The following is a 23039-nucleotide window of genomic DNA, read 5'->3' on the forward strand; positions in this document are numbered from 1 at the left end:
TTGTTTTTTCAATTAATCCGCAAAATTAGTATGTTTGGCCCCTCTGTGCGACGATTTTACATGTCCGAAAAGTTGCCTGAACGTTATTAAAGAAAATCGTTTTTGCTTCGAATCATTACTTGCGATAAAAAATGGATTCATATTTTAATATAACTAAGTCAGTACCATTGACTTGTTGTCGAATAAAATATTAAGAAAATTTATACAATTTTTATACCCTACACCACCATAGTGGGGAGGGTATTATGCGTTTGTGCAGATGTTTGTAACGCCCAAAAATATTAGTCTAACACCTTAAAGTATACCGATCGACTTAGAATCACTTTTTGAGATATTTCGATCAAATTTGGTACATATTATTTTTTCGGCACAAGGACCAAGCCTATTGAAACTGGCTGAAATCGGTCCACTATTTCACCTAGCCCCCATACAAATGTCCTCCCGAAATTGGACTTTATGGGTCATAAATGTTTAATTTATATATGTATCTCCACAAATTCCGCTTCAAATAAGTTTTATATACACAAAATTCATGTCACCAAATTTTGTTACGATCGGTCCATAATTAGTCATAGCTCCCATATAGACCCGCTTCCGAAAATCACTTTAACGTGCATAAATCGCATAAAAATGTTGGTATACACACAAAATTCAACACAGCTAACTTTGATATAGACATAAATCACACGACCTAATTTCATGGTGATCGGTCCATAATTGGTCATAGCCCCCATATAAGGCCCACTTCCGAAAATCACTCAGAAATATAAATTATTGAAATTTGAAAAGAAAAATGTTTTTGCTCTTTTAATTAGTGTAGGGTATTATATGGTCGGGCTTGACCGACCATCATTTCTTAATTGTTTTATTATGAAAAAGTTCAATATTTTTGAAGGTCTCATTTATAAAGTGGCATATTTTTGAATCTAATTGAGATATTGACTTGAAATTTTTTTGTTAGATCAAAAATTATCTTATCTAAACAAAAAAATTAGATCAGAGTAAATGTGGATCAAATTGTTCCTAATATTTGCAAGCCTATTAAAATTTTGATAAAAATTTTAGTTTTAGAAACTCAATAAATATGTAATATGTTATAAAATCTTTATTTATTAACAAAATACAATGAAATTTTCAAAGTTATTTAAATTAAAAAACTTGTCAAGAGTTCAAAGGGAATCCCGCAATTCCTAAAAATTGGAGCGAAAATCCCAAAAATAGTATTTTTGATAATTTTGCCCATAGGGTTCACATTTTCTTCGGGGCTAAAAAAATACTTTGGGGATAAATAGGAAACACATTAGGGTTTCAAAGGCAGCTTTTAGTTTTCTGATCTAGGCTTTGGGATTTTAGAACATGTGGATCAAATTTGAAATATTGATAAAAATAGGTCAAATTCCGAAGGGAGTAGGGGCAAAATATTCCAAAAATAGGACATATCTTTTATACCAAAATGTTCTCCATACAGATACCTTACAGAAAAATATAAAATTGTTATAGTTTCTTAAAGAAAGTATTGTTTTAATAAAAAAAGAGTTAAGTCACCTTTTCGCCCAAGAAACAGCAAAAATTTACTATTTTTTAATTTCTAAAGTGAAAATCGTTTATGTATGGATCCATAATGGATATTGATCTAAAAACTTCTTTATATTATTGGTAATTTAGTAGTCTAACTAAAACATTCGGTAAAAAATTACAATCTATACCTTTTTTAGAAAAGCGGACAAGGTATGGCAAAAATTAAAAATTTCAATTTTGAAATGCCTATAACTGGGAACGATATAAATCAAGATCTAGCCGAGCGCTTTCCAAAAATGTAAAAATATTTTACGTGTTTAACAATTTTACATGCCGAAGGTACCCTATTTTGAGCCCCCATAGCTCCGCATCTGTAGTATTTGTAGGTCTATTTTAATAACTTAAACTCGAATACTCCTTGGCTACGGATCGGACCAGCAGTTTAGAAATGCCAGATTTATTTCCAAAAAATGTTGATATTGCCCCACTGTGCAGCATTTCAGACGTGCAAAACGTCTTTCAAGGTCTCTCGGCTTCAATTCGTATGGTACCCAATTTCCTTGCCTTTGGATGCATCCTGCTGCTCGCAAATGTTTTGAATTTTCTGATTGAGTAGATCCCAATGATTTTCCGAGATTTTTGCCAAAATTTTTTGTCACCAACATTTTTTTTTACCAAAATTAATTTTTCAGAAATTTTTTTCACAAAATTGTTTTAACTAAAAATTGTTTTCAATATTTATCTTAAATTATACTTTGGTGAATGTGATTATAAGATGCGGCACAGCACTCTTACTTGTTTTTTTTTTAATTCTTTATAACATGGGTTAGAAATTTATAATTACGAACATGAAAATGCAACCAAAACATACAATCCGCAATTAAATATTAGAAACTCCTCTTCAAAATGTATTTTAAAGAAATAATTTTAACAAATATGTAACCAAGATCTAAATTTCCTTGAAACTTGAATCATTCAAATCAGTCCTCACGTAGCTCACAATAGCAAGATCTGTTAAAATTCTATTTTTATATCCTTCACCTTCGTGAGAAGGGTATATATAAGTTTGTCATTCCGTTTGTAATTTCTACTTTTTTCATTTCCGACCCTATAAAGTATATATATTCTGGATCCTTATAGATAGCGGAGTCGATTAATTCATGTCCGTCTGTCTGTCTGTCTGTCTGTCTGTTGAAATTAATTTTCTGAAGACCCCAGATACCTTCGGGATCCAAATCTTCAATAATTCTGTCAGACATGCTTTCGAGAATTTTGCAATTTAAAATCAGCAAAATCGGTCCACAAATGGCTGAGATATGAGGAAAAAACCAAGACAACCTCGATTTTTGACCTATTTTTGACCTATATCTGGATTACTAAGACATTAATATAGACAATATGGATATCCAATGATAGATATTTCAAAGACATTTGCAACGACGTATATAAGACCAAAGTAAGATGGACCTACAAAGGGTCAAAATCGGAAAAAAAAAATTTTCACTAAAAAAAATTCAAATTTAAAAAAATTAAAATAATCAAAAAAAAATTTTTAACCCGATTTTTTTTTTCACAAAAAAAAAATTGAAAAAACAAAAAAAAAATTGAAAATTTAAAAAAAATAAAAAATTAAAATAATCGAAAAAAAAATTTTTCCAAAAAATGAAAAAACAACTGGAAAAAAAATTAAATTTTGTTTACCTAAAAATATTTAAAATTTTGAAGTATAATTTGGTGAATGGTATATAAGATTCGGCACAGCCAAATATAGCACTCTTACTTGTTATTCCTCATTTAGTTATTATTAAAATCGAAAACAAAATTTTGAATTTTTTTGATATTTGTTTTAATATTTTGGAAAATATTGCTACTTTGAGCCAAAACTCGATATAAACATTATCCAATTTTGGTCAAATTATCAGCAGGTGGTTTTCAGATGTCGAAGAATTTATGTATTCTGAATCTGGGTAGCCCGGGCACTCCACTTAATGATATCCTACTGTTCCCTTGTCTATTGAAAATGGCTTACTGACATATGTCGGTTATGGACCTGAAAATTTTGTAATAAATTAAATAAGTCCATAACTGCCTGAGTTATTCTTTGAATTCCATAGATACATTTATATAATAAACTCTTTTTAAAATATGTTTCATTTTGATATAATCTCCACTTGACCATCGTAAATATATACATGGATTTACTCATATAATTTTTTCCAACACCCTTTTCCAACTAAAACATATTTTCACATTATATTCACAGGAATTGTGGTAAGTACATACATATGTACATATGTTTATATAGATGTGTATGCATATACTTACAATATATGTACACACTCAAACCAATTACATACAATAATCAACAACAACATCATCATCATCATCAATGAATGAATGCATCGCATTGAATTGATTTGAATGTAAAGTCTAATTGTGTGTATTGAGTTGATGAGTATTGCAAATTTTCTAATTCTAAATAATTTGCAGGAAGTAATGCATATTAACAATTGAATTAAATTTGAATTGGCTGGCAATCGTTGTGTATAAATGTACAGATACACACATATGCATGTAAGTATGTTATTATTTCCAAACAAATAACTCCTTTTATATGTCTATATATGTAAGTTTTACATGTATTGTTATATATATTTACAAATTTTTGAATTGTAATAATAAGTAGATGAAATGTACATTTCAAATATACTGCATGTACGTACATTAATCCATATCCATTCATACATATGTATATAATAATATTGAATGTACTTTCATACTGCGAAACCAATATTAATCGAACCACAATATAACACCTAAGCTGGAAAATTTCATATTGTCAGCACTTAATCCAATTTTACTTGAATTAGCTCGTAACATTTACAATGTTTCTGTTCAATTGTTTAATTTCTACAACATACAAAAATAAATGTCAAAAACTAAATTATATGTTCTAGATTTGTGCAAAATTAACGTGGTTTTGAAATGATAGTGTGTTAAAAGTGTTCCATAAAAATTTAAAACAATTTGTGAAAATTTTATGTTAAAAATTTTTTTTTTGTTTTGTTTACATCTCTTAAGCTACGTTTCCGCATACACCGTAATCAGCACCGAAAACGAAATTCCATACATTTGCAGCGAAAAAAAGTTCGTTTCAGTACATTTTTTCGGTGCAAATGTATGAAATTTCGTTTTCGGTGCCGATTACGGTGTATGCGGAAACGTAGCTTTACAAGTGTGTTCAATTCACACGTTACCCGTGCACGTGAGAGAGAAATATTGAAAAATATTTATCTATATGTTGATATACTTTCGTTCAACGTATGTAAATGGTGCCACATCCTCATTTCTTCCTATGAATGCGGTAAGTAGGTAGGGCCCTGTGTCGTCATTTATGGCTTTACATCCTTGAACTTGGTGCGTATTTTGCTAATGTGTGTTCGAGTGTTGTTCATGTTTACCATAATCATTTCAATATTTATACAAGTTATTTTACAATATTATAATTACTGTAGTTATTTGTATGATTGCAGCAACCATAATATGATTAATTTACAATTCACACTAATGTAGCAATCATATGATTGTAGTAAATAAATATATCATAAAAATGGATACCAAAAAAAATTTTATTAATTACTGCAATCATATACATATGTATATGATGCAATCCCAAGACTTCAATCGAAGACAAAGATAGCCCAGGCCAACCAAAAAAGTTTGAAAGCCAAGATTATCACTAAATTCAACCAGAGTTTGCAAAATCATTGAGAGCTACTCAATCAGCATTTCAAAACAACAGGATTCATCCAAAAGTACGGAACTTGGATGGCTGGAAACGTAAAAAAATATTTTATTTTACTTCCCATAAAATTGATTTTTCCACAAATTTTAACTTTGCTAACCCATAAGTAGGCAACTAAAACAACGACTTTCAAACACTCATTTCATAGGCTGATCAATTACCTATAATATTTCTTTTAAATTTTTTGATTATCTCATTTGGTTCAAAAGTTATGAAAAAATCTATGTGGACAAAATTATTTGGCGCTCTTTTTATATAGAATTGTTATCTCCGATTCAAAAAAAAAATGTTTAAAAGATCAATATAAACTTTTTTTCAAGTTACAGTAGGGTCTAGATATATAAAAATCAATAATAAATAAAGAAATATTTCTAAAAATTCCATTCCGTAAAATTTAAAAAAAAGAATTTGGGGGGTGCTGGCGGCTACAATTTTTTTACAAAGACATTCCCCAGAAGTTTCTTTAAATGATGTATATAGTCATTGGACGGGCTTCGACGGTCTTTTTTTTGGCAAGCTATATAACATTCTTAGAAAAAAAAATATCAGTATATTTGAGACCCAAGTTTAAAGGACTATAACAGGAAAATGGAGAGGCTCATAAATATAGGATATACAATTAATAAAAGCCTATATCAATGTTTATCTATGTTTTAAAGTATGAACTTCTATTAAAACAATTGAGATATATGTAATTTAGTAAAGCAGTAAAATACTAAAAAAAATTAACGAAAATATTATTCAAAATTGTTTCAACTTCTGGCGCTTCAGTCAACAAAACGAAATGTCCAATTGAAAAACCCATTTGTATTGGAGGAGAACAGATTGTCAGCTTCCGAAAAAACTTCGTTTTTCCTAATTCTGAAGATACCGATTTTCATAATTTTGTCCACCTAGATTTTGATTTGGAACCACAGTGCACTGTGCTACGCCAAAGCCAAATATCCATGGATATTACAGAGAAGCTGTATTGAATGCAACTGATTCGTTTGAATGGAGTATTGGCCGAAAAACGCCCAGAATATGAGGTCAAACATACAATCGTAATATTCCACGTTGACAACGCTAGGCAAGATGTTGAAATCAGAGACATAACTGTTATAAGAAATATCTAAAAAAATTTAGCCATAACTGTTATATTGTAGAAATAAATTTTTGTTTCTTTAAATAATAGTTATTATCAATGAAAATAAGTTTTTCTTTTCAATAAGTGTTATCCATAATAAATATTTTTTTTTCATTACTCATAACTTTTATTTTCGATTTAACTTCACCTGAAGTATCTCCACTTCAACTAATATCCGATTTTCTGATTGACGAATCGACGAATCTAAATACGTCATCGTTGTTCAGAACATCAATTAGAGAACTTGAAGTGGATTTATCTTCAGAAGATGACAAAGGCAATACATCGCGAGAGTTATTAGCAGCTATAGCTGAAATAGAGAGCTTTAAACCTATGAGACTGGACGCAGAAGACGATTTGTTGCAATATTAGGAAGAGAAAAAGGATACTTTTGCAATTATTAAAAAAATTGGTTCATATTGTATGTGCACGCAGAGAAAAAATATAATTGGGCATGGTTACTGTAACCATTTAAATAGTGTTAAAAGATGTTTAACAATATTATAGTCACAGTAATCATTTACATGATTGTGGTAACCATAATATGGTTAATTTATGATTCACATGATTGTATCAACCATATATATGGTTACAGTTAACAAATATATATTTGTGGCATCTGTGTTTATCTGTCAATATTTCAGACGGAGATTTACGAAATCCTCATTTCTTCCTATGAATGCGGTAAATAGGTCAGGTGTCGTCATGGATGACTTTACATATGTACGAGCCGCGGTTCATGTTTATCATAATCATTTCAACATTTTTACATGTTCTTTAACAATATTAAGGCCATTGTAATTATTTGTATGATTGCAGCAACCATAATATGATTAAGTTACAATTCACTCAATTGTAGCAATCATATATATGATAACTACAATCATGTGAGTGGCATTAGCTATACAACATAAAAACTCAGGTTTCATAATAGATGGCATATCTTTTCAAATCAGTTTTTGTTCTTAATAACATGTATGTCAATTTGAAGGGTACATTAGGGTGGCCCCTAATAAATAAAAATTGGATTTTTGCCAGTCTCACCGCTCAGTTTGGTTATCTTTGGTAAAAAAATCATCCTGAAAAAATGTTTGGTAAATCGTTTGCACTCTGAAGTTTTGAGATGCATTTACAAGGGGAATAATACAAATTTTTCAGTTTTTGTACAAATTTTGCATAAAAAATATATTTTTTAATTTTATTTGAAAGAATAGAAATGTGTACGTCATTGTCGTTCTAATGAGATAAAAAAGACAAAAATTAGATATAATATTAAAAAAAATTTAAAGTTATTAAAAATTACCCAGGCCATTAACATGTCTCAGGCCACTAAAAGAAGAAATGTAGGAACAAAATTAACATATTTTGAGAAATATTAAAATAAAAGCATATTTTTACTTAAAATATAGCCATATTTACTTGTATATGAGTTTTTGCCTTCGTAGCATATTAAAAAGCCATTAACCTATTCGCAGGGATGACCAAAAAATTTAATTTTTTTTTACTGCATCTTCAAAACTTTATTTTTAAATTTTTAAACATTTTGTTTCTGTACCTGCGATTTAAATTTTGAATTTTTCGAGAAAAACAAATTATTTGACCATATTTTGGCGAATGAGCTCAATTTCCTTACTGTTATGAATTTTAAGTAAAACATATTCAGAATATTATAGTCCTGATAATTGTAAACAAACTGTGAAAGTTTTACTAAAATTGAAAACCGCTAAACCTTAAATCGTGAAGGTCAAAGGTAAAATTTTTAAATATTTGGAATTTCTAATTTAAAGATAGTGAAATGTTATTTATTTTTAGGCTGATTTTAATGAAACTTATGAAAAATATAACATAAAGTCTATAGTCTTTTTTTGTTTTTTTTTAGATATGGAGGGCCTACTAAGGTTCGAATTTTTTTTATAAAATATTATATATATTTGCTATAAAATTTCGAAAACAATAAAAATAACATGCTAACAGTTATCTCATCCCTATAAAAAGTTACACGCATCCAAAGTTGGAACATAAAAAATTGCCATATTTTTTACGTTTTTTCAAAAACACATTTTTCATGGAATGTATAAAAAATTTTTCAAAAGGGAGCAAGGTTTGTGGAGCTCCTGGTGAATAAATATAAGTTTTTGTACAAGTGGTTGGTATTGCTGAAAACCTTAGGACTTGAAGCTTAATAGTTTGGTGAAGTGAAATAATTTTATGAATTTTTCGGACGTCATTTACCTTAGAAACTAAAAATTTATAATATAGGTATTTTTCATGAACAAAAATATAAAGTTTGAATTAATTTAAAATTTCAACGATTATAGATAATACATCAAAAATTGGAAATAGTGTAGATGCAAATGACCTTAAATCAATGGCATTATAATTTTTGACACTTTTTATTTTTAAATACCAAAATTCCTAAAACGGGGAAAATGTATTCCAAAAACTGAGTTTTTTAGAAAATACCCTACTGCGATGTTATTTACCGTGTAATAGCAAAATAAATAAATAAGCATGATGCCTTTTCGAGAATTGATGCTTTGCCTTTTTATAATTTTTTACTGAAACCAAATTTTTTTTTAAATTGTAAAAGTTTGGATAAGTCTGGAGGCGACTAGGTCCACTTAAGTGAGCCAAGTTTTAATTTACACGATTTTGCATTAGGTTCTCTTTTCGGGTCATATACCGATTTTATATAGTCCTTAAGAAAATTTTTTTCTACAAAAGAAAAAATATAGGGACATTTTTGGGAAAAAAAACGTGAAAAATATGGCCATTATTTCATGTTCCAACTTTGGATGCGTGTAACTTTTTATAGGGATGACATAACTGTTAGCATGTAACTTTTATTGTTTTCGAAATTTTACAGCAAATATAGATAATATTTTAAAAAAAATTTCGAAGCTTCGTAGGCCCGGCATATCTAAAAAACCAAAAAAATATCTAGCAGAAGTAAAAAAAATAAATAAATAAACCTAAATGTCTCTTGAACTAAAAGAGATAACTTACATATATTTACATATATTTTGAAAATCTCGTACTATTTAGATTTTAAATTTCAGCTCATTCGAATCATACTTTGATTTTTGGAGATATTTTTAAAAATTGTGAGACCCGATATGGTGTGTAATTTTGCTAATTAAGCGTAAAGGGCTCTATTTACAACTTTTGTGTCATTGGTGAACCCCAATGAAATTTTACGGCAAAAAGTTTCGTAGAATACTTTAATCCTAAAATATCCATTTTGAAAGGACTTTTTTCGATTTCCTCGAAAAAGGGGTCAATTTGACCGCTAAAGATTGGAGATAGGGGGTTAAGATCTTCCACAAAAATCCCCATAAAATTCCACAATATAACTCTGACCATAAGAATTCTCTCAGATATTAACTTACAACACTTTTTTCAGTTAGTATAATGCTACCTTCGATCAAAAAATTAAAACTTTGACCCACTGTAACTAGCTGGACTATAAGTTTATTCTACAAAAATTATCTACTCAACATGCCCTTTCAGAATTATAGGGTCGGTGTTCTGTTCCAATCAAAAAGTGTCAATTTGTTGGACAGTGTAATTAAATAAACTTAGTCATTCAATTTATTTTTAAAATATGTATAATAAATCAAAAGTACACTAAAGGATTAAAATCAATTTTATTCTTCAAAAATCCTCAATAAAATATTAATTACGTTATTAAAGCAAAAATCAGGTATAAATACAATATTTTGTCGTTAAAAAAATTCGTGGTCTACATTGTGACAAATTTTTAAAATAGGTTAACTTACTACTTTAATAATAAGGAGTGAGATCGAAAAATTCTTAACACACGTTTTTCATTACATTTTTTAACCCAAGTATTATTTGAATTTTTTTTTGATCAAGTTACCTTTGAAAAACATGTCAGTTATTATGTGTAATGTCAATTATATTAATTTTTTTGTTAATCTGATTAAAATGAGTGACCAGAAAAAAGTGCGTACTGAAATTATTAAATATTTTCAACAAAACCCAACTTGGTCTTACAAAAAGTTGGCCAAGCATACAAAGGTCTGCCGTCAAACTGTTTCCAATGTTATTAAACAGTACCGGGAGAACTTGTCAGTTGATAGAAAACCTGGTTCAGGTAGAAGGAATGGTCCACATGATGTTTCTAAAGCCAAAAAAATAGAACGCATTTTCAAAAGAGCTCCCAACACATCCGGTAGGAAAGCAGCCCGGTTAGCTCAGTGCTCGGACTATTTGGTACGAAAAGTTAAAGCTAATGCAGGTTTAAAAACATACAAGGCTCAAAAAGTTCCTGACAGGAACGCTACTAAAAATTTAGAGGCCAAAAACAGAGCACGGAAATTGAAGTCAAGTTTTATAAAAAAATATTCTTGCTGCATAATGGATGACGAAACGTATGTTCTGGCAGATTTTTCGCAACTTCCAGGTCAAAAATTTTATGTTGCTGATGCTCGAGGGAATGTTGAAGAAAAGTTTAGGACCCAAAAGCAGACAAAATTTCCCAGAAAGTTCTTGGTATGGCAAGCAATATGCAGTTGCGGCAAAAGAAGCCACTCATTTGTTACAACGGGCTCTATAAATACCGAAATTTACATCAAGGAATGTTTACAAAAAAGGCTGCTTCCATTCATAAGACTTCATAATGTGTCCACTTATTTTTGGCCTGACTTGGCATCCTGTCACTATGGCAAACAAGCCCTTGAGTGGTACAAGAACAATAATGTGGTATTTGTACCAAGAGAGGCAAATCCTCCAAACTGCCCGGAGCTAAGGCCAGTGGAGAGATATTGGGCTCTTGTTAAAAGAGAATTGAAGAGTACAAAAAAGGTGTCCAAAAGTGTGGTAGATTTTAAACGGAGATGGACTACATGTTCGAGCAAAGTGACAGAAAGCACTATAAAAACGTTAATGGAAGGGTTTCCGAAAAAGGTTCAAAATTTCATCACTAGTGATTAAAACTATAAAAATATTTTTTTTTGTAAATTGTAATAATAATTTCAATCAAATAAAAAAAAAATTAAAGCTGTAAGTTTAGTGGTTTCTTTTTTATAAACATATATGTATGTTAAGAATTTTTCGATCTCACTCCTTACACACTACAATATTTTTAACTTTGCTTCCTTTCAAAATAAAATTTTGATCAGCACTATTGAAAATGACAAGATGTTTTATAATTTTAAAAGTTTTAACCCCATGTGCCTTTAAGGTACAAGTAAATATGGATATATTTCTAGCCCGTGTCAACGGCTATAGACCAGACCTTGTAGCTCCGGCAAATATGAGGGATTATATTCCATTTTTGACTAATAAAGGTAGTATTTATACGAAGTATGTAGTTCGGAAGGGCAGGAATATGTCCAACAACGTCTCAAGACACACAAGAACGATTTCAACGGGCGTCACACAGTATTCTCGTACATAAAATCAAAAGGTTATCTGAAACTCCAACAGTTTAATTAGCGATATGAAGATATGATTGTGGTGAAGTCTCAAGTCGATTGTGTGTCTATAGAAAACACTAATTTACCCCATTTAAAAATTTTTGAACAATATTGTGATCACTGTCATTATGTATATGATGGCGGTAGCAATAATATGGTATTGTTATGATTCACAATATTGTCGCAATCATATTGCAGTAAATAAGCATATGTTTGTGACCACCATTTTTAAGTTGTCCTCGGTTATGGATATCATAATCATTTTATGATACAATGATTCATCATGAACATAATTGCCATAAACATATATTTATTTACTACAATCATAGATATGATGGATCAAGCATGTGCATCTAAGGAAATAATAACTGTGATTATAATATTGCTAAACAATTTTTAAAAATGTTGAAATTGTTACAGTAATCTTGAACAACTTTGTATATTTTTTCTATATATATAAATTTTTATGATATTGCCGAGAACAACCTTAAATAATACGAGTTTGGTTTGTGTTAACATCATTTCTGATTTTGAAAACAGTTTACTAACATTATTTCTAATATAATTGTATATACATAAAAACAGCTACTACACATTCTAGAATTTATAAAATGCTTTAAAAGCAGCTTAAAGCAATTAATTTATTATTTCAAAATTTTTGCGACAGACTTTTAATTACAAAAAAATAAAAAATAAAATCAAAATTAAGTTTTTACATTTCATGCAAAAAACTAAACTTAATTATATGTATAAATATATATGAAAATAAATACAGAGAAGTTATGGCAAATTTAAAGCTAAAGTACTTATTAAAAATAACTTTGACTTCTTTAGAACTCATATATCAATTAAAAAACGTAACAAAATTACAAACGTCTGGATACATTTACATTTGCTTGAAGCAGCCAGTTAACAAAATGCAGAAATATTAAAATTCATAATGAAAGATGACGACTACAGATTGCACTATTTAAATAGTTGTTGATAAAAATCATTTTGAAACTTAAATAAAAATTTATTTCACCAGCATCTGTCTCATTACTCTGTCATAGTGATGTGACAAAAAATCCTTCCCCCATATTCCAGCAAACATACATATATTTTTCTATTTGAATAATGACAAAGCATTTAATTACATTTGTGGAACTTTTTTGTACCGCCAACAACTCCTGAACAAATGAAAATAATGTGGTGGCTTAAAGCAAAATCACAAACAATTTGAAAAAAGGAAATTTTGTAGACAAACAGGAAACAGGGTGTTACCAACCGCACAACACATGTCGTAGTATGCACTTCCGTATAGTGTTTTGTTAAGAGTTGTTAAAAATTTCCGTTTCTATTTTTACCTTTTTCTTGCAATTTCGTTGTAAGAAATCCTAACAACAGAATGGAATGGAAATAAGAGTAACTGAAAGAAACAAATTATATGCAGAAACCATATTGCATTAAGTTTCACTTTGCCGTCATTAGTTGTATCCTTTTTTCAACATTTCTTGCTTTTTGTTTTTTTTTTTTTGCATTATTTGTTCTTATTTTTTTCGGTTCATGTTTTCAGCTAAAAAATTCATTCATTTCAGTCACTTCATATTCATTAAACACATAAAAAAACGAGGATTGTTTGGTGAAGGAATAGAAATTTAGTTTTTCAAAAAGTTTTCGACCAATGCTCGCTTCAAATAAATCAGTTGTGTTCGCTGTGATGGTCTGGTCAATAGCTCATAATAGAGATTACCCTTTTGCTCTCACTAAATACAGAGAATTACCTTAGCGCCATGGATATTTGGCTTTGGTGTCGATTCCGATGTTTGACAGGGCTTCACATAGGATCTCTTGTGCTTCTGGTTATCATAAAGAATGAATTTCTGCAGCATTTCTGACATGCAAAATCATCTTTCAAGGTCTCTCAGCTTCAATTCGTATGGTACCCAATTTCCCTGCTTTTGGATGAATCCTTTTGCTCCCAATAATTTTGCATGCTGTTGTTGAGCTTAGCAACAATCTTCATGGAGTAATGCTTCAAACTGTTTGGGCTGGTCTGGGCGATTTTAGTCTACCGTATCGAAATCACTACTTCTGAATCGCACACACCATCTTTCGCACATTGAAGCCGATGGATCACATTCACCATAAGCTTCAGCGGCAATTTTTTCAAATTAAAGAAGTAACGCAAAACTTCCCGCATATGACGCTTTGTTTATACAAAATTCTACATTAAATCCAGCCTCGTTTAGTGTTCTAGCAAAGCATTAAAAGAAGTTGAAAAACAAAAAAAATATATGAAAGTATGTGTAGGTACATCAAGAAAACAAGAAAGTTTTGCACCGTCATTTTATTTGGCAAAAGTAGAAGCAAAAAAAATGTATAAAAAACCAAGAATGAGTACTTGGAAAACTAATTTAAAATTCAGAAAATGCCAAAGAAAATAGTGGGAAAAGAAGCCCTGCAAGAGTAAAGCAAGTAAAAAAAGAAATTCCATCTTTTTGTGTAAAAGTTCATACAACTTTTGTTAGACTTTTACCTGACATTTGCTAGTCATTATTAAGAGTGAGGGTATGGGTGTAGCTGCAGGAGAATAGGAGTGAGTCTAGGGAATGTTTTGTATTTTGGTCATTTCAATATTTTGCCTTAAAGTTTTTAATTTTTTTTATTGTTTTTTGTTCGTTTCTTTGTACAGAACAGTACAAAACAACCTACAACTAGGAAGTGAAGTAAACTGAAAGAATATGGGAAAAACTTAAGCATAATTAATTTAAACAAGCATTTGTATGTAGTTACAAAACAAAGTGGGCTATATGTACTGTATATAAAGACATTAATACAAACTTTTTTTTATATACACAAAATATTGTGCAGACTTTTACAAGAAATGACACCTAACAAATGTTAGTTATTAACACCAAACAAACCGTTGCACCATTTAGGTTCCACAGATTCATATTCCGGGCAGGAATTTATTCCGTCGACGGACGGACGGACATACCTAGATCATCCTAGAATTTTACCAGGACCCACAATATATATACTTTTTGGGCCTACAACCAATATTTCGATATGTTACAAACGGTATCGAAATATTAGTTGTAGAACCAAAAAGTATATACATTCTGGGTCTTTATAAAATTGTAAGATTCTCTTGCTATGTCCCTCTGACTACCCGTCTGTTGAAGATACGGGGGACATTATTTTTTGTATTGAAAGTATGCAATATCAGCAAAGGAGAACCCGAGAAATTTACTAAAATGTAAGACAACCTCCAAAAATATTACTAGTAAGGCAGACATACTATAGATATGCTAGCAATTGCGATATAATACACCAGAAATATGTTCCTTATTTATTCGGTATGGTTATGAAAACATTTAATATTGTGACAATAGTGTTAATATTCTTAAGCACTTACAATATGAAAGCTGGTATAAACTTTAACAATGTTGACGTTCCTTGCCAAAAACTCTAGATATATATTTTTATGTTTTTTGTTTTTAGCTTCATATTCTCCTATTAAGTTAAAAATTTAAAAAGAAAATGAACAGCAAATGTAATTTTCAAAGTTAACTGTGCGGAACATATTTCATTACAATTTTCTAAAAGACAAAAAAAAGCAAAAATAACACAAATGAAAAAAAGTTTTTTTTTTGTTTTTTGAAAATATTTAAAAAATATAAATTCAATATAAACGGAAAAATAGAAAGACCGTAATTGGTAGTATAAGCTGGAGGTAAAAAACAAATGAAATTTAATTTTGTGTAAAAAAAAAATTATTGTAAAAGCTGATGATGAAGGGTCGTTGTACTAAGCAAATATCGTACTGAATTGAAAATAGTTGTTAATGGATATTCATCACTACATCGAATACCTTAATTCAAATGGAACTATTTTAATTTTTCTCAAATTAAATGGCAAAATCAGCTTAATCAATTACGAGCTCGCAGTGTCCTAATGTAAAGTAAAAAGAGAATAAGCCATTCATCACTTTAATACCAAAAAATAGATCTCCTAATTAGAATGTTATCTTGTTGTATCTCTTTCCATGCATTGAAACTACGTCCCACTTTAAGTCTTTACACTTCACCATAGTAAACGTGAAATTTACTTTTTATTTAATTTAAATATTTACATTTTCTGTGGCCACTTAAAATTTCCACGTAAACATACGGTTTTCATTTGTAGTATATGACTCAAGCTTAAACAAATTATGTTGATTTATATTAAAGTTTTATATTTTAACTCAACACCCCAGGTTTTATGTAATACACTGCCGCATATTAAGTGTACATTATATTTTTATATAAAACGCTAGTTTACATCTTCTGCAGCCATTCACCCCGAAAACTAGAAAGAATACACAGAAAATTTGTACAGGAAAAGATGCAAAAAAAAAAAAACTGGTCATACATACGAATACACATACTTGGCATACACTTTTCCACTTATAAAGAGAGAGAGCGAAAAAAAAAGTTTGTTGAATTACTCTTGAACATCTTTACATACTCAACCGACATAAAGCACAATATACAAATGATTGCAGCACAGTGGTTTGGATGACTTCAAGTAGACTGTTTGTAAGGATTAGTCTTTAGTATAAGACTTAGTCTTTAGTATAATACTTAGTCTTTAGTATAAGACTTAGTCTTTAGTATAAGACTTAGTCTTTAGTATAAGACTTAGTCTACTTAGTATAAGACTTAGTCTTTAGTATAAGACTTAGTCTTTAGTATAAGACTTAGTCTTTAGTATAAGACTTAGTCTTTAGTATAAGACTTAGTCTTTATTATAAGACTTAGTCTTTAGTATAAGACTTAGTCTTTAGTATAAGACTTAGTCTCTAGTATAAGAGTTAGCCTTTAGTATAAGAGTTAGCCTTTAGTATAAGAGTTAGCCTTTAGTATAAGACTTAGTCTTTAGTACCAGACGTGTCTTTAGTATAAGACTTAGTCTTTAGTACCAGACGTAGTCTTTAGTACCAGACGTAGTCTTTAGTACCAGACGTAGTCTTTAGTACCAGACGTAGTCTTTAGTACAAGACGTAGTCTTTAGTACAAGGCGTAGTCTTTAGTTCAAGACGTAGTCTTTAGTACAAGACGTAGTATAAGACTTAGTCTTTAGTATAAGACTTTGTCTTTAGTATAAGACTTAGTCTTTAGTATAAGACTTAGTCTTTAGTATAAGACTTAGTCTTTAGTATAAGACTTAGTCTTTAGTATAAGACTTAGTCTTTAGTATAAGACTTAGTCTTTAGTATAAGACTTAGTCTTTAGTATAAGACTTAGTCTTTAGTATAAGACTTAGTCTTTAGTATAAGACTTAGTCTTTAGTATAAGACTTAGTCTTTAGTACCAGACTTAGTCTTTAGTACCAGACTTAGTCTTTAGTACCAGAAGTAGTCTTTAGTACCAGATGTAGTCTTTAGTACCAGACGTAGTCTTTAGTATAAGACATAGTCTTTAGTACAAGACGTAGTCTTTAGTACAAGACGTAGTCTTTAGTACAAGACGTAGTCTTTAGTACAAGACGTAGTCTTTAGTACAAGACATTGTCTTTAGTACAAGTCGTAGTCTTTAGTAAAAGACATAGTCTTTTATATAAGACGTAATTAGAAAAAAAATTCATGTTCTCAAAACTCAAAAATGCATTCCCTTATCACTGTAATTATGATGACTATACATAATATTTCATAATTTTTCCTAAAACTCGTTTTCATCTTATCGTTGTTGCTTTATAACTATGTATCCATTATATATGTCCTTACACTCACATATATTTTTAAAAGTATGTACGGTACAGTATGTATTTTCTATGAGTCTATTTATATTTCTATGAATATGTGTGTACTGATAGTGAACACTATGTTTGCTCTGTATTAAACTATATACATTTAAAATGTATAAAATATTACTTAAACTTGTTGGTGTTGTTGTTAGTGTTCTTGCAACGTGGCTTACAGGTGCAACAGCTGCAGGCATTGCTCAACAAACAAACAAATAGAAAAATGTGTTAGAAAAAAAAACTATGTACACATACTTCTTTTTTTCTGTCTAAAGTACACTCATACTCCATACATTTGTATAATAAAACACTATTATGAAAAAACAAAACAGCTGTGTTTACGAAAATAGTAAAGTTTGCATCATTTATATAACTTTTAATTAATATTAGCTTCTTTAGTAGAACTAATTTAGCAATGAATTTCTAAAATAATGTTGATTGATTTCACTTACGTATACGTAATATTTTAGTACTCATACGTAGATATCATATTAAGTAGTAATCAATATAGAACTTCTAAAATACTCATCCGATGTGTTTGAAATTGGTAAATCAATTGCTAAAGAAGTCTTAGTTGTATTTAGTATAAGACTTAGTTTTTAGTGTAAGACCTACTCTTTAGTATAAGACGTAGCCTTTAGTAAAAGACGTAGCTTTTAGTATAAGACTTAGTCTTTAGTATAAGACTTAGTCTTTAGTACAAGACGTAGTCTTTAGTACAAGACGTAGTCTTTAGTACAAGACGTAGTCTTTAGTACAAGACGTAGTCTTTAGTACAAGACGTAGTCTTTAGTACAAGACGTAGTCTTTAGTACAAGACGTAGTCTTTAGTACAAGACGTAGTCTTTAGTACAAGACGTAGTCTTTAGTACAAGACGTAGTCTTTAGTACAAGACGTAGTCTTTAGTATAAGACGTAGTCTTTAGTACAAGACGTAGTATTTAGTATAAGACGTAGTCTTTAGTACAAGACGTAGTCTTTAGTACAAGACGTAGTCTTTAGTACAAGACGTAGTCTTTAGTACAAGACGTAGTCTTTAGTACAAGACGTAGTATTTAGAACAAGACGTAGTCTTTAGAACAAGACATAGTCTTTAGAACAAGACGTACTCTTTAGAACATGACGTAGTCTTTAGAACAAGACGTAGTCTTTAGTACAAGACGTAGTATTTAGTATAAGACGTAGTCTTTAGAACAAGACGTAGTCTTTAGAACAAGACGTAGTCTTTAGAACAAGACGTAGTCTTTAGTACAAGAAGTAGTCTGTAATATAAGACGTAGTCTTTAGAACAAGACGTAGTCTTTAGTACAAGAAGTAGTCTGTAGTATAAGACGTACTCTTTAGAACAAGACGTAGTCTTCAGTAGTATTTAGTATAAGACTTAGTCTTTAGTATCACTTAGTCTTTAGTATAAGACTTAGTCTTTAGTATCACTTAGTCTTTAGTATAAGACGTAGCCTTTAGTATAAGACTTAGTCTTAGCTTTGCTTTGTAATGCTTCATAAATAAATTTAGAAAAAAGCTTTCCTCATAATATTTTAGTTTACGAGTTATAAAAGATTTTGTAATATTTTGTAGAATTTTATACAATTACTACATTTGACGACATCACTACTTATACACATGTTTAAGTATTGTAAAAATAGAAGTAAATATGTATACCGGTGGTAAATGTTTCCATACCTACAAATAAACTTTATATTATAAACTATATTGTAGAAAGCAGCACAAGTAGTTGTCTAACTGCACACTGCTTGTACTCATATTTAGGTATTCTCCACATACTGACTTGTATTTAAACCTGTGTTGTATATATATCTAGATTAGACTTGTCCTTAAAAAAATAGATTTGTTTTAGATGGTTCTAATATCGAAAACGATGCAAAATTTGAGGCCCATAGGATAACACGTGACTGTAACAAGTTAAAGAATGGTACTATTTTTATATCGTTCAAAATATTGTTATTGAGTGCATGACTTAAAAATGCGAGATTTTTAAAATTTTTAGCTTTTATTTTGAAACAATTGTACTATGACATTTTCCCATGTTTCTGGAAACATATGGATTCCGAGCCGAAAGTACTGCTCACGTTTTGAGGCCAAGAACGAATCAAGCCAATAACGAATATTCTGTTCTGAAGTGAATTGTAACCCAGAGAGAGCGTTCTGCATCGATCGAAACAAATAGTAGTCGGACGGGGTAATGCCTTCTTTCTAATATGTGACCGAGCCTTATTATGATGAGATATTACACTTTCATGTCTGGTCGCATATACCTGGACTGGTCTAATGTACACAGTTTGTCTGTGTGAGTATGTGTTTATATGTTTGCTGTGTTTGTTCATATATTAAAGTAAACATAAGTAATATTTATTTTAAATTTTCCCTATGAATAATGGCAACAGTTAGAAAAACTGTTTGTCTTGCTTATGCACACACAGTCATACAAAACAATGTTGTAGCACACATATTTATAATTTTAATATTGGTACATATCTCAACGGAAGCGGAAATAGAAAATATAAGTATACTTTACATAATGAAAAAGGTGAGTTAAAAATCAATATTTGAAAACATATTTTAAAAATATGTACAATATATATTCATTAATATTCCAAGAAACTTAAATTACTTTTTATAAATTTTACATATTGTCATACTTACATCCTTACATTATTACATTATTATTTTGTTTATATTACTCTTTAAACTTTCCCTTGCTTAAGGAAATTTATAATTCCCATGGCCACCGCAACGTTGCAAAAAAAAAAAAGAAAAATGAATTTAATTTAAATAACTTAATTTGCGCTTTATTACATTAATTTTTGTGTCATCATGTGAAAGTAAGAGTTGGGCTTCTTTTCATCTGCTTATTTTCTCTCCGGCCTTTCATTTTTACTCAGTCCTTTACATTGCTGAGCAATAATACTGAGAAGCTGTGGGGTATAAAAGAAAATTATGAGGTCTATATTTTCAGCCATGTACAGGAGCATGTACCATATTAATTTGCACATATCGTGTGTGTCTTTTTCTATGTGTTCCTTTTTTTCGCTATCAGCAGTATGTCTGTTTGTAACTTTGTTATGAAGACGAAAAATGAAAAAAAACTGTTGATATTAGCGCAACATCATAAGATAACAACCCCATAATGTGGAGTAAAGGTTACATTAGGCACTCACATTTAAACATTAAAATTGAGGACTGGATTCGAAACAAGGTTTAAAAACGGCATAGACTAGAAGGGGCTCTGTCATAGTCTAGTCATAGTCTAGTCATAGTCTAGTCATAGTCTAGTCATAGTCTAGTCATAGTCTAGTCATAGTCTAGTCATAGTCTAGTCATAGTCTAGTCATAGTCTAGTCATAGTCTAGTCATAGTCTAGTCATAGTCTAGTCATAGTCTAGTCATAGTCTAGTCATAGTCTAGTCATAGTCTAGTCATAGTCTAGTCATAGTCTAGTCATAGTCTAGTCATAGTCTAGTCATAGTCTAGTCATAGTCTAGTCATAGTCTAGTCATAGTCTAGTCATAGTCTAGTCATAGTCTAGTCATAGTCTAGTCATAGTCTAGTCATAGTCTAGTCATAGTCTAGTCATAGTCTAGTCATAGTCTAGTCATAGTCTAGTCATAGTCTAGTCATAGTCTAGTCATAGTCTAGTCATAGTCTAGTCATAGTCTAGTCATAGTCTAGTCATAGTCTAGTCATAGTCTAGTCATAGTCTAGTCATAGTCTAGTCATAGTCTAGTCATAGTCTAGTCATAGTCTAGTCATAGTCTAGTCATAGTCTAGTCATAGTCTAGTCATAGTCTAGTCATAGTCTAGTCATAGTCTAGTCATAGTCTAGTCATAGTCTAGTCATAGTCTAGTCATAGTCTAGTCATAGTCTAGTCATAGTCTAGTCATAGTCTAGTCATAGTCTAGTCATAGTCTAGTCATAGTCTAGTCATAGTCTAGTCATAGTCTAGTCATAGTCTAGTCATAGTCTAGTCATAGTCTAGTCATAGTCTAGTCATAGTCTAGTCATAGTCTAGTCATAGTCTAGTCATAGTCTAGTCATAGTCTAGTCATAGTCTAGTCATAGTCTAGTCATAGTCTAGTCATAGTCTAGTCATAGTCTAGTCATAGTCTAGTCATAGTCTAGTCATAGTCTAGTCATAGTCTAGTCATAGTCTAGTCATAGTCTAGTCATAGTCTAGTCATAGTCTAGTCATAGTCTAGTCATAGTCTAGTCATAGTCTAGTCATAGTCTAGTCATAGTCTAGTCATAGTCTAGTCATAGTCTAGTCATAGTCTAGTCATAGTCTAGTCATAGTCTAGTCATAGTCTAGTCATAGTCTAGTCATAGTCTAGTCATAGTCTAGTCATAGTCTAGTCATAGTCTAGTCATAGTCTAGTCATAGTCTAGTCATAGTCTAGTCATAGTCTAGTCATAGTCTAGTCATAGTCTAGTCATAGTCTAGTCATAGTCTAGTCATAGTCTAGTCATAGTCTAGTCATAGTCTAGTCATAGTCTAGTCATAGTCTAGTCATAGTCTAGTCATAGTCTAGTCATAGTCTAGTCATAGTCTAGTCATAGTCTAGTCATAGTCTAGTCATAGTCTAGTCATAGTCTAGTCATAGTCTAGTCATAGTCTAGTCATAGTCTAGTCATAGTCTAGTCATAGTCTAGTCATAGTCTAGTCATAGTCTAGTCATAGTCTAGTCATAGTCTAGTCATAGTCTAGTCATAGTCTAGTCATAGTCTAGTCATAGTCTAGTCATAGTCTAGTCATAGTCTAGTCATAGTCTAGTCATAGTCTAGTCATAGTCTAGTCATAGTCTAGTCATAGTCTAGTCATAGTCTAGTCATAGTCTAGTCATAGTCTAGTCATAGTCTAGTCATAGTCTAGTCATAGTCTAGTCATAGTCTAGTCATAGTCTAGTCATAGTCTAGTCATAGTCTAGTCATAGTCTAGTCATAGTCTAGTCATAGTCTAGTCATAGTCTAGTCATAGTCTAGTCATAGTCTAGTCATAGTCTAGTCATAGTCTAGTCATAGTCTAGTCATAGTCTAGTCATAGTCTAGTCATAGTCTAGTCATAGTCTAGTCATAGTCTAGTCATAGTCTAGTCATAGTCTAGTCATAGTCTAGTCATAGTCTAGTCATAGTCTAGTCATAGTCTAGTCATAGTCTAGTCATAGTCTAGTCATAGTCTAGTCATAGTCTAGTCATAGTCTAGTCATAGTCTAGTCATAGTCTAGTCATAGTCTAGTCATAGTCTAGTCATAGTCTAGTCATAGTCTAGTCATAGTCTAGTCATAGTCTAGTCATAGTCTAGTCATAGTCTAGTCATAGTCTAGTCATAGTCTAGTCATAGTCTAGTCATAGTCTAGTCATAGTCTA

The sequence above is a fragment of the Calliphora vicina genome, chromosome 2 (assembly GCF_958450345.1).
Source record: "Calliphora vicina chromosome 2, idCalVici1.1, whole genome shotgun sequence".
Lineage (NCBI taxonomy): Eukaryota > Metazoa > Arthropoda > Insecta > Diptera > Calliphoridae > Calliphora > Calliphora vicina.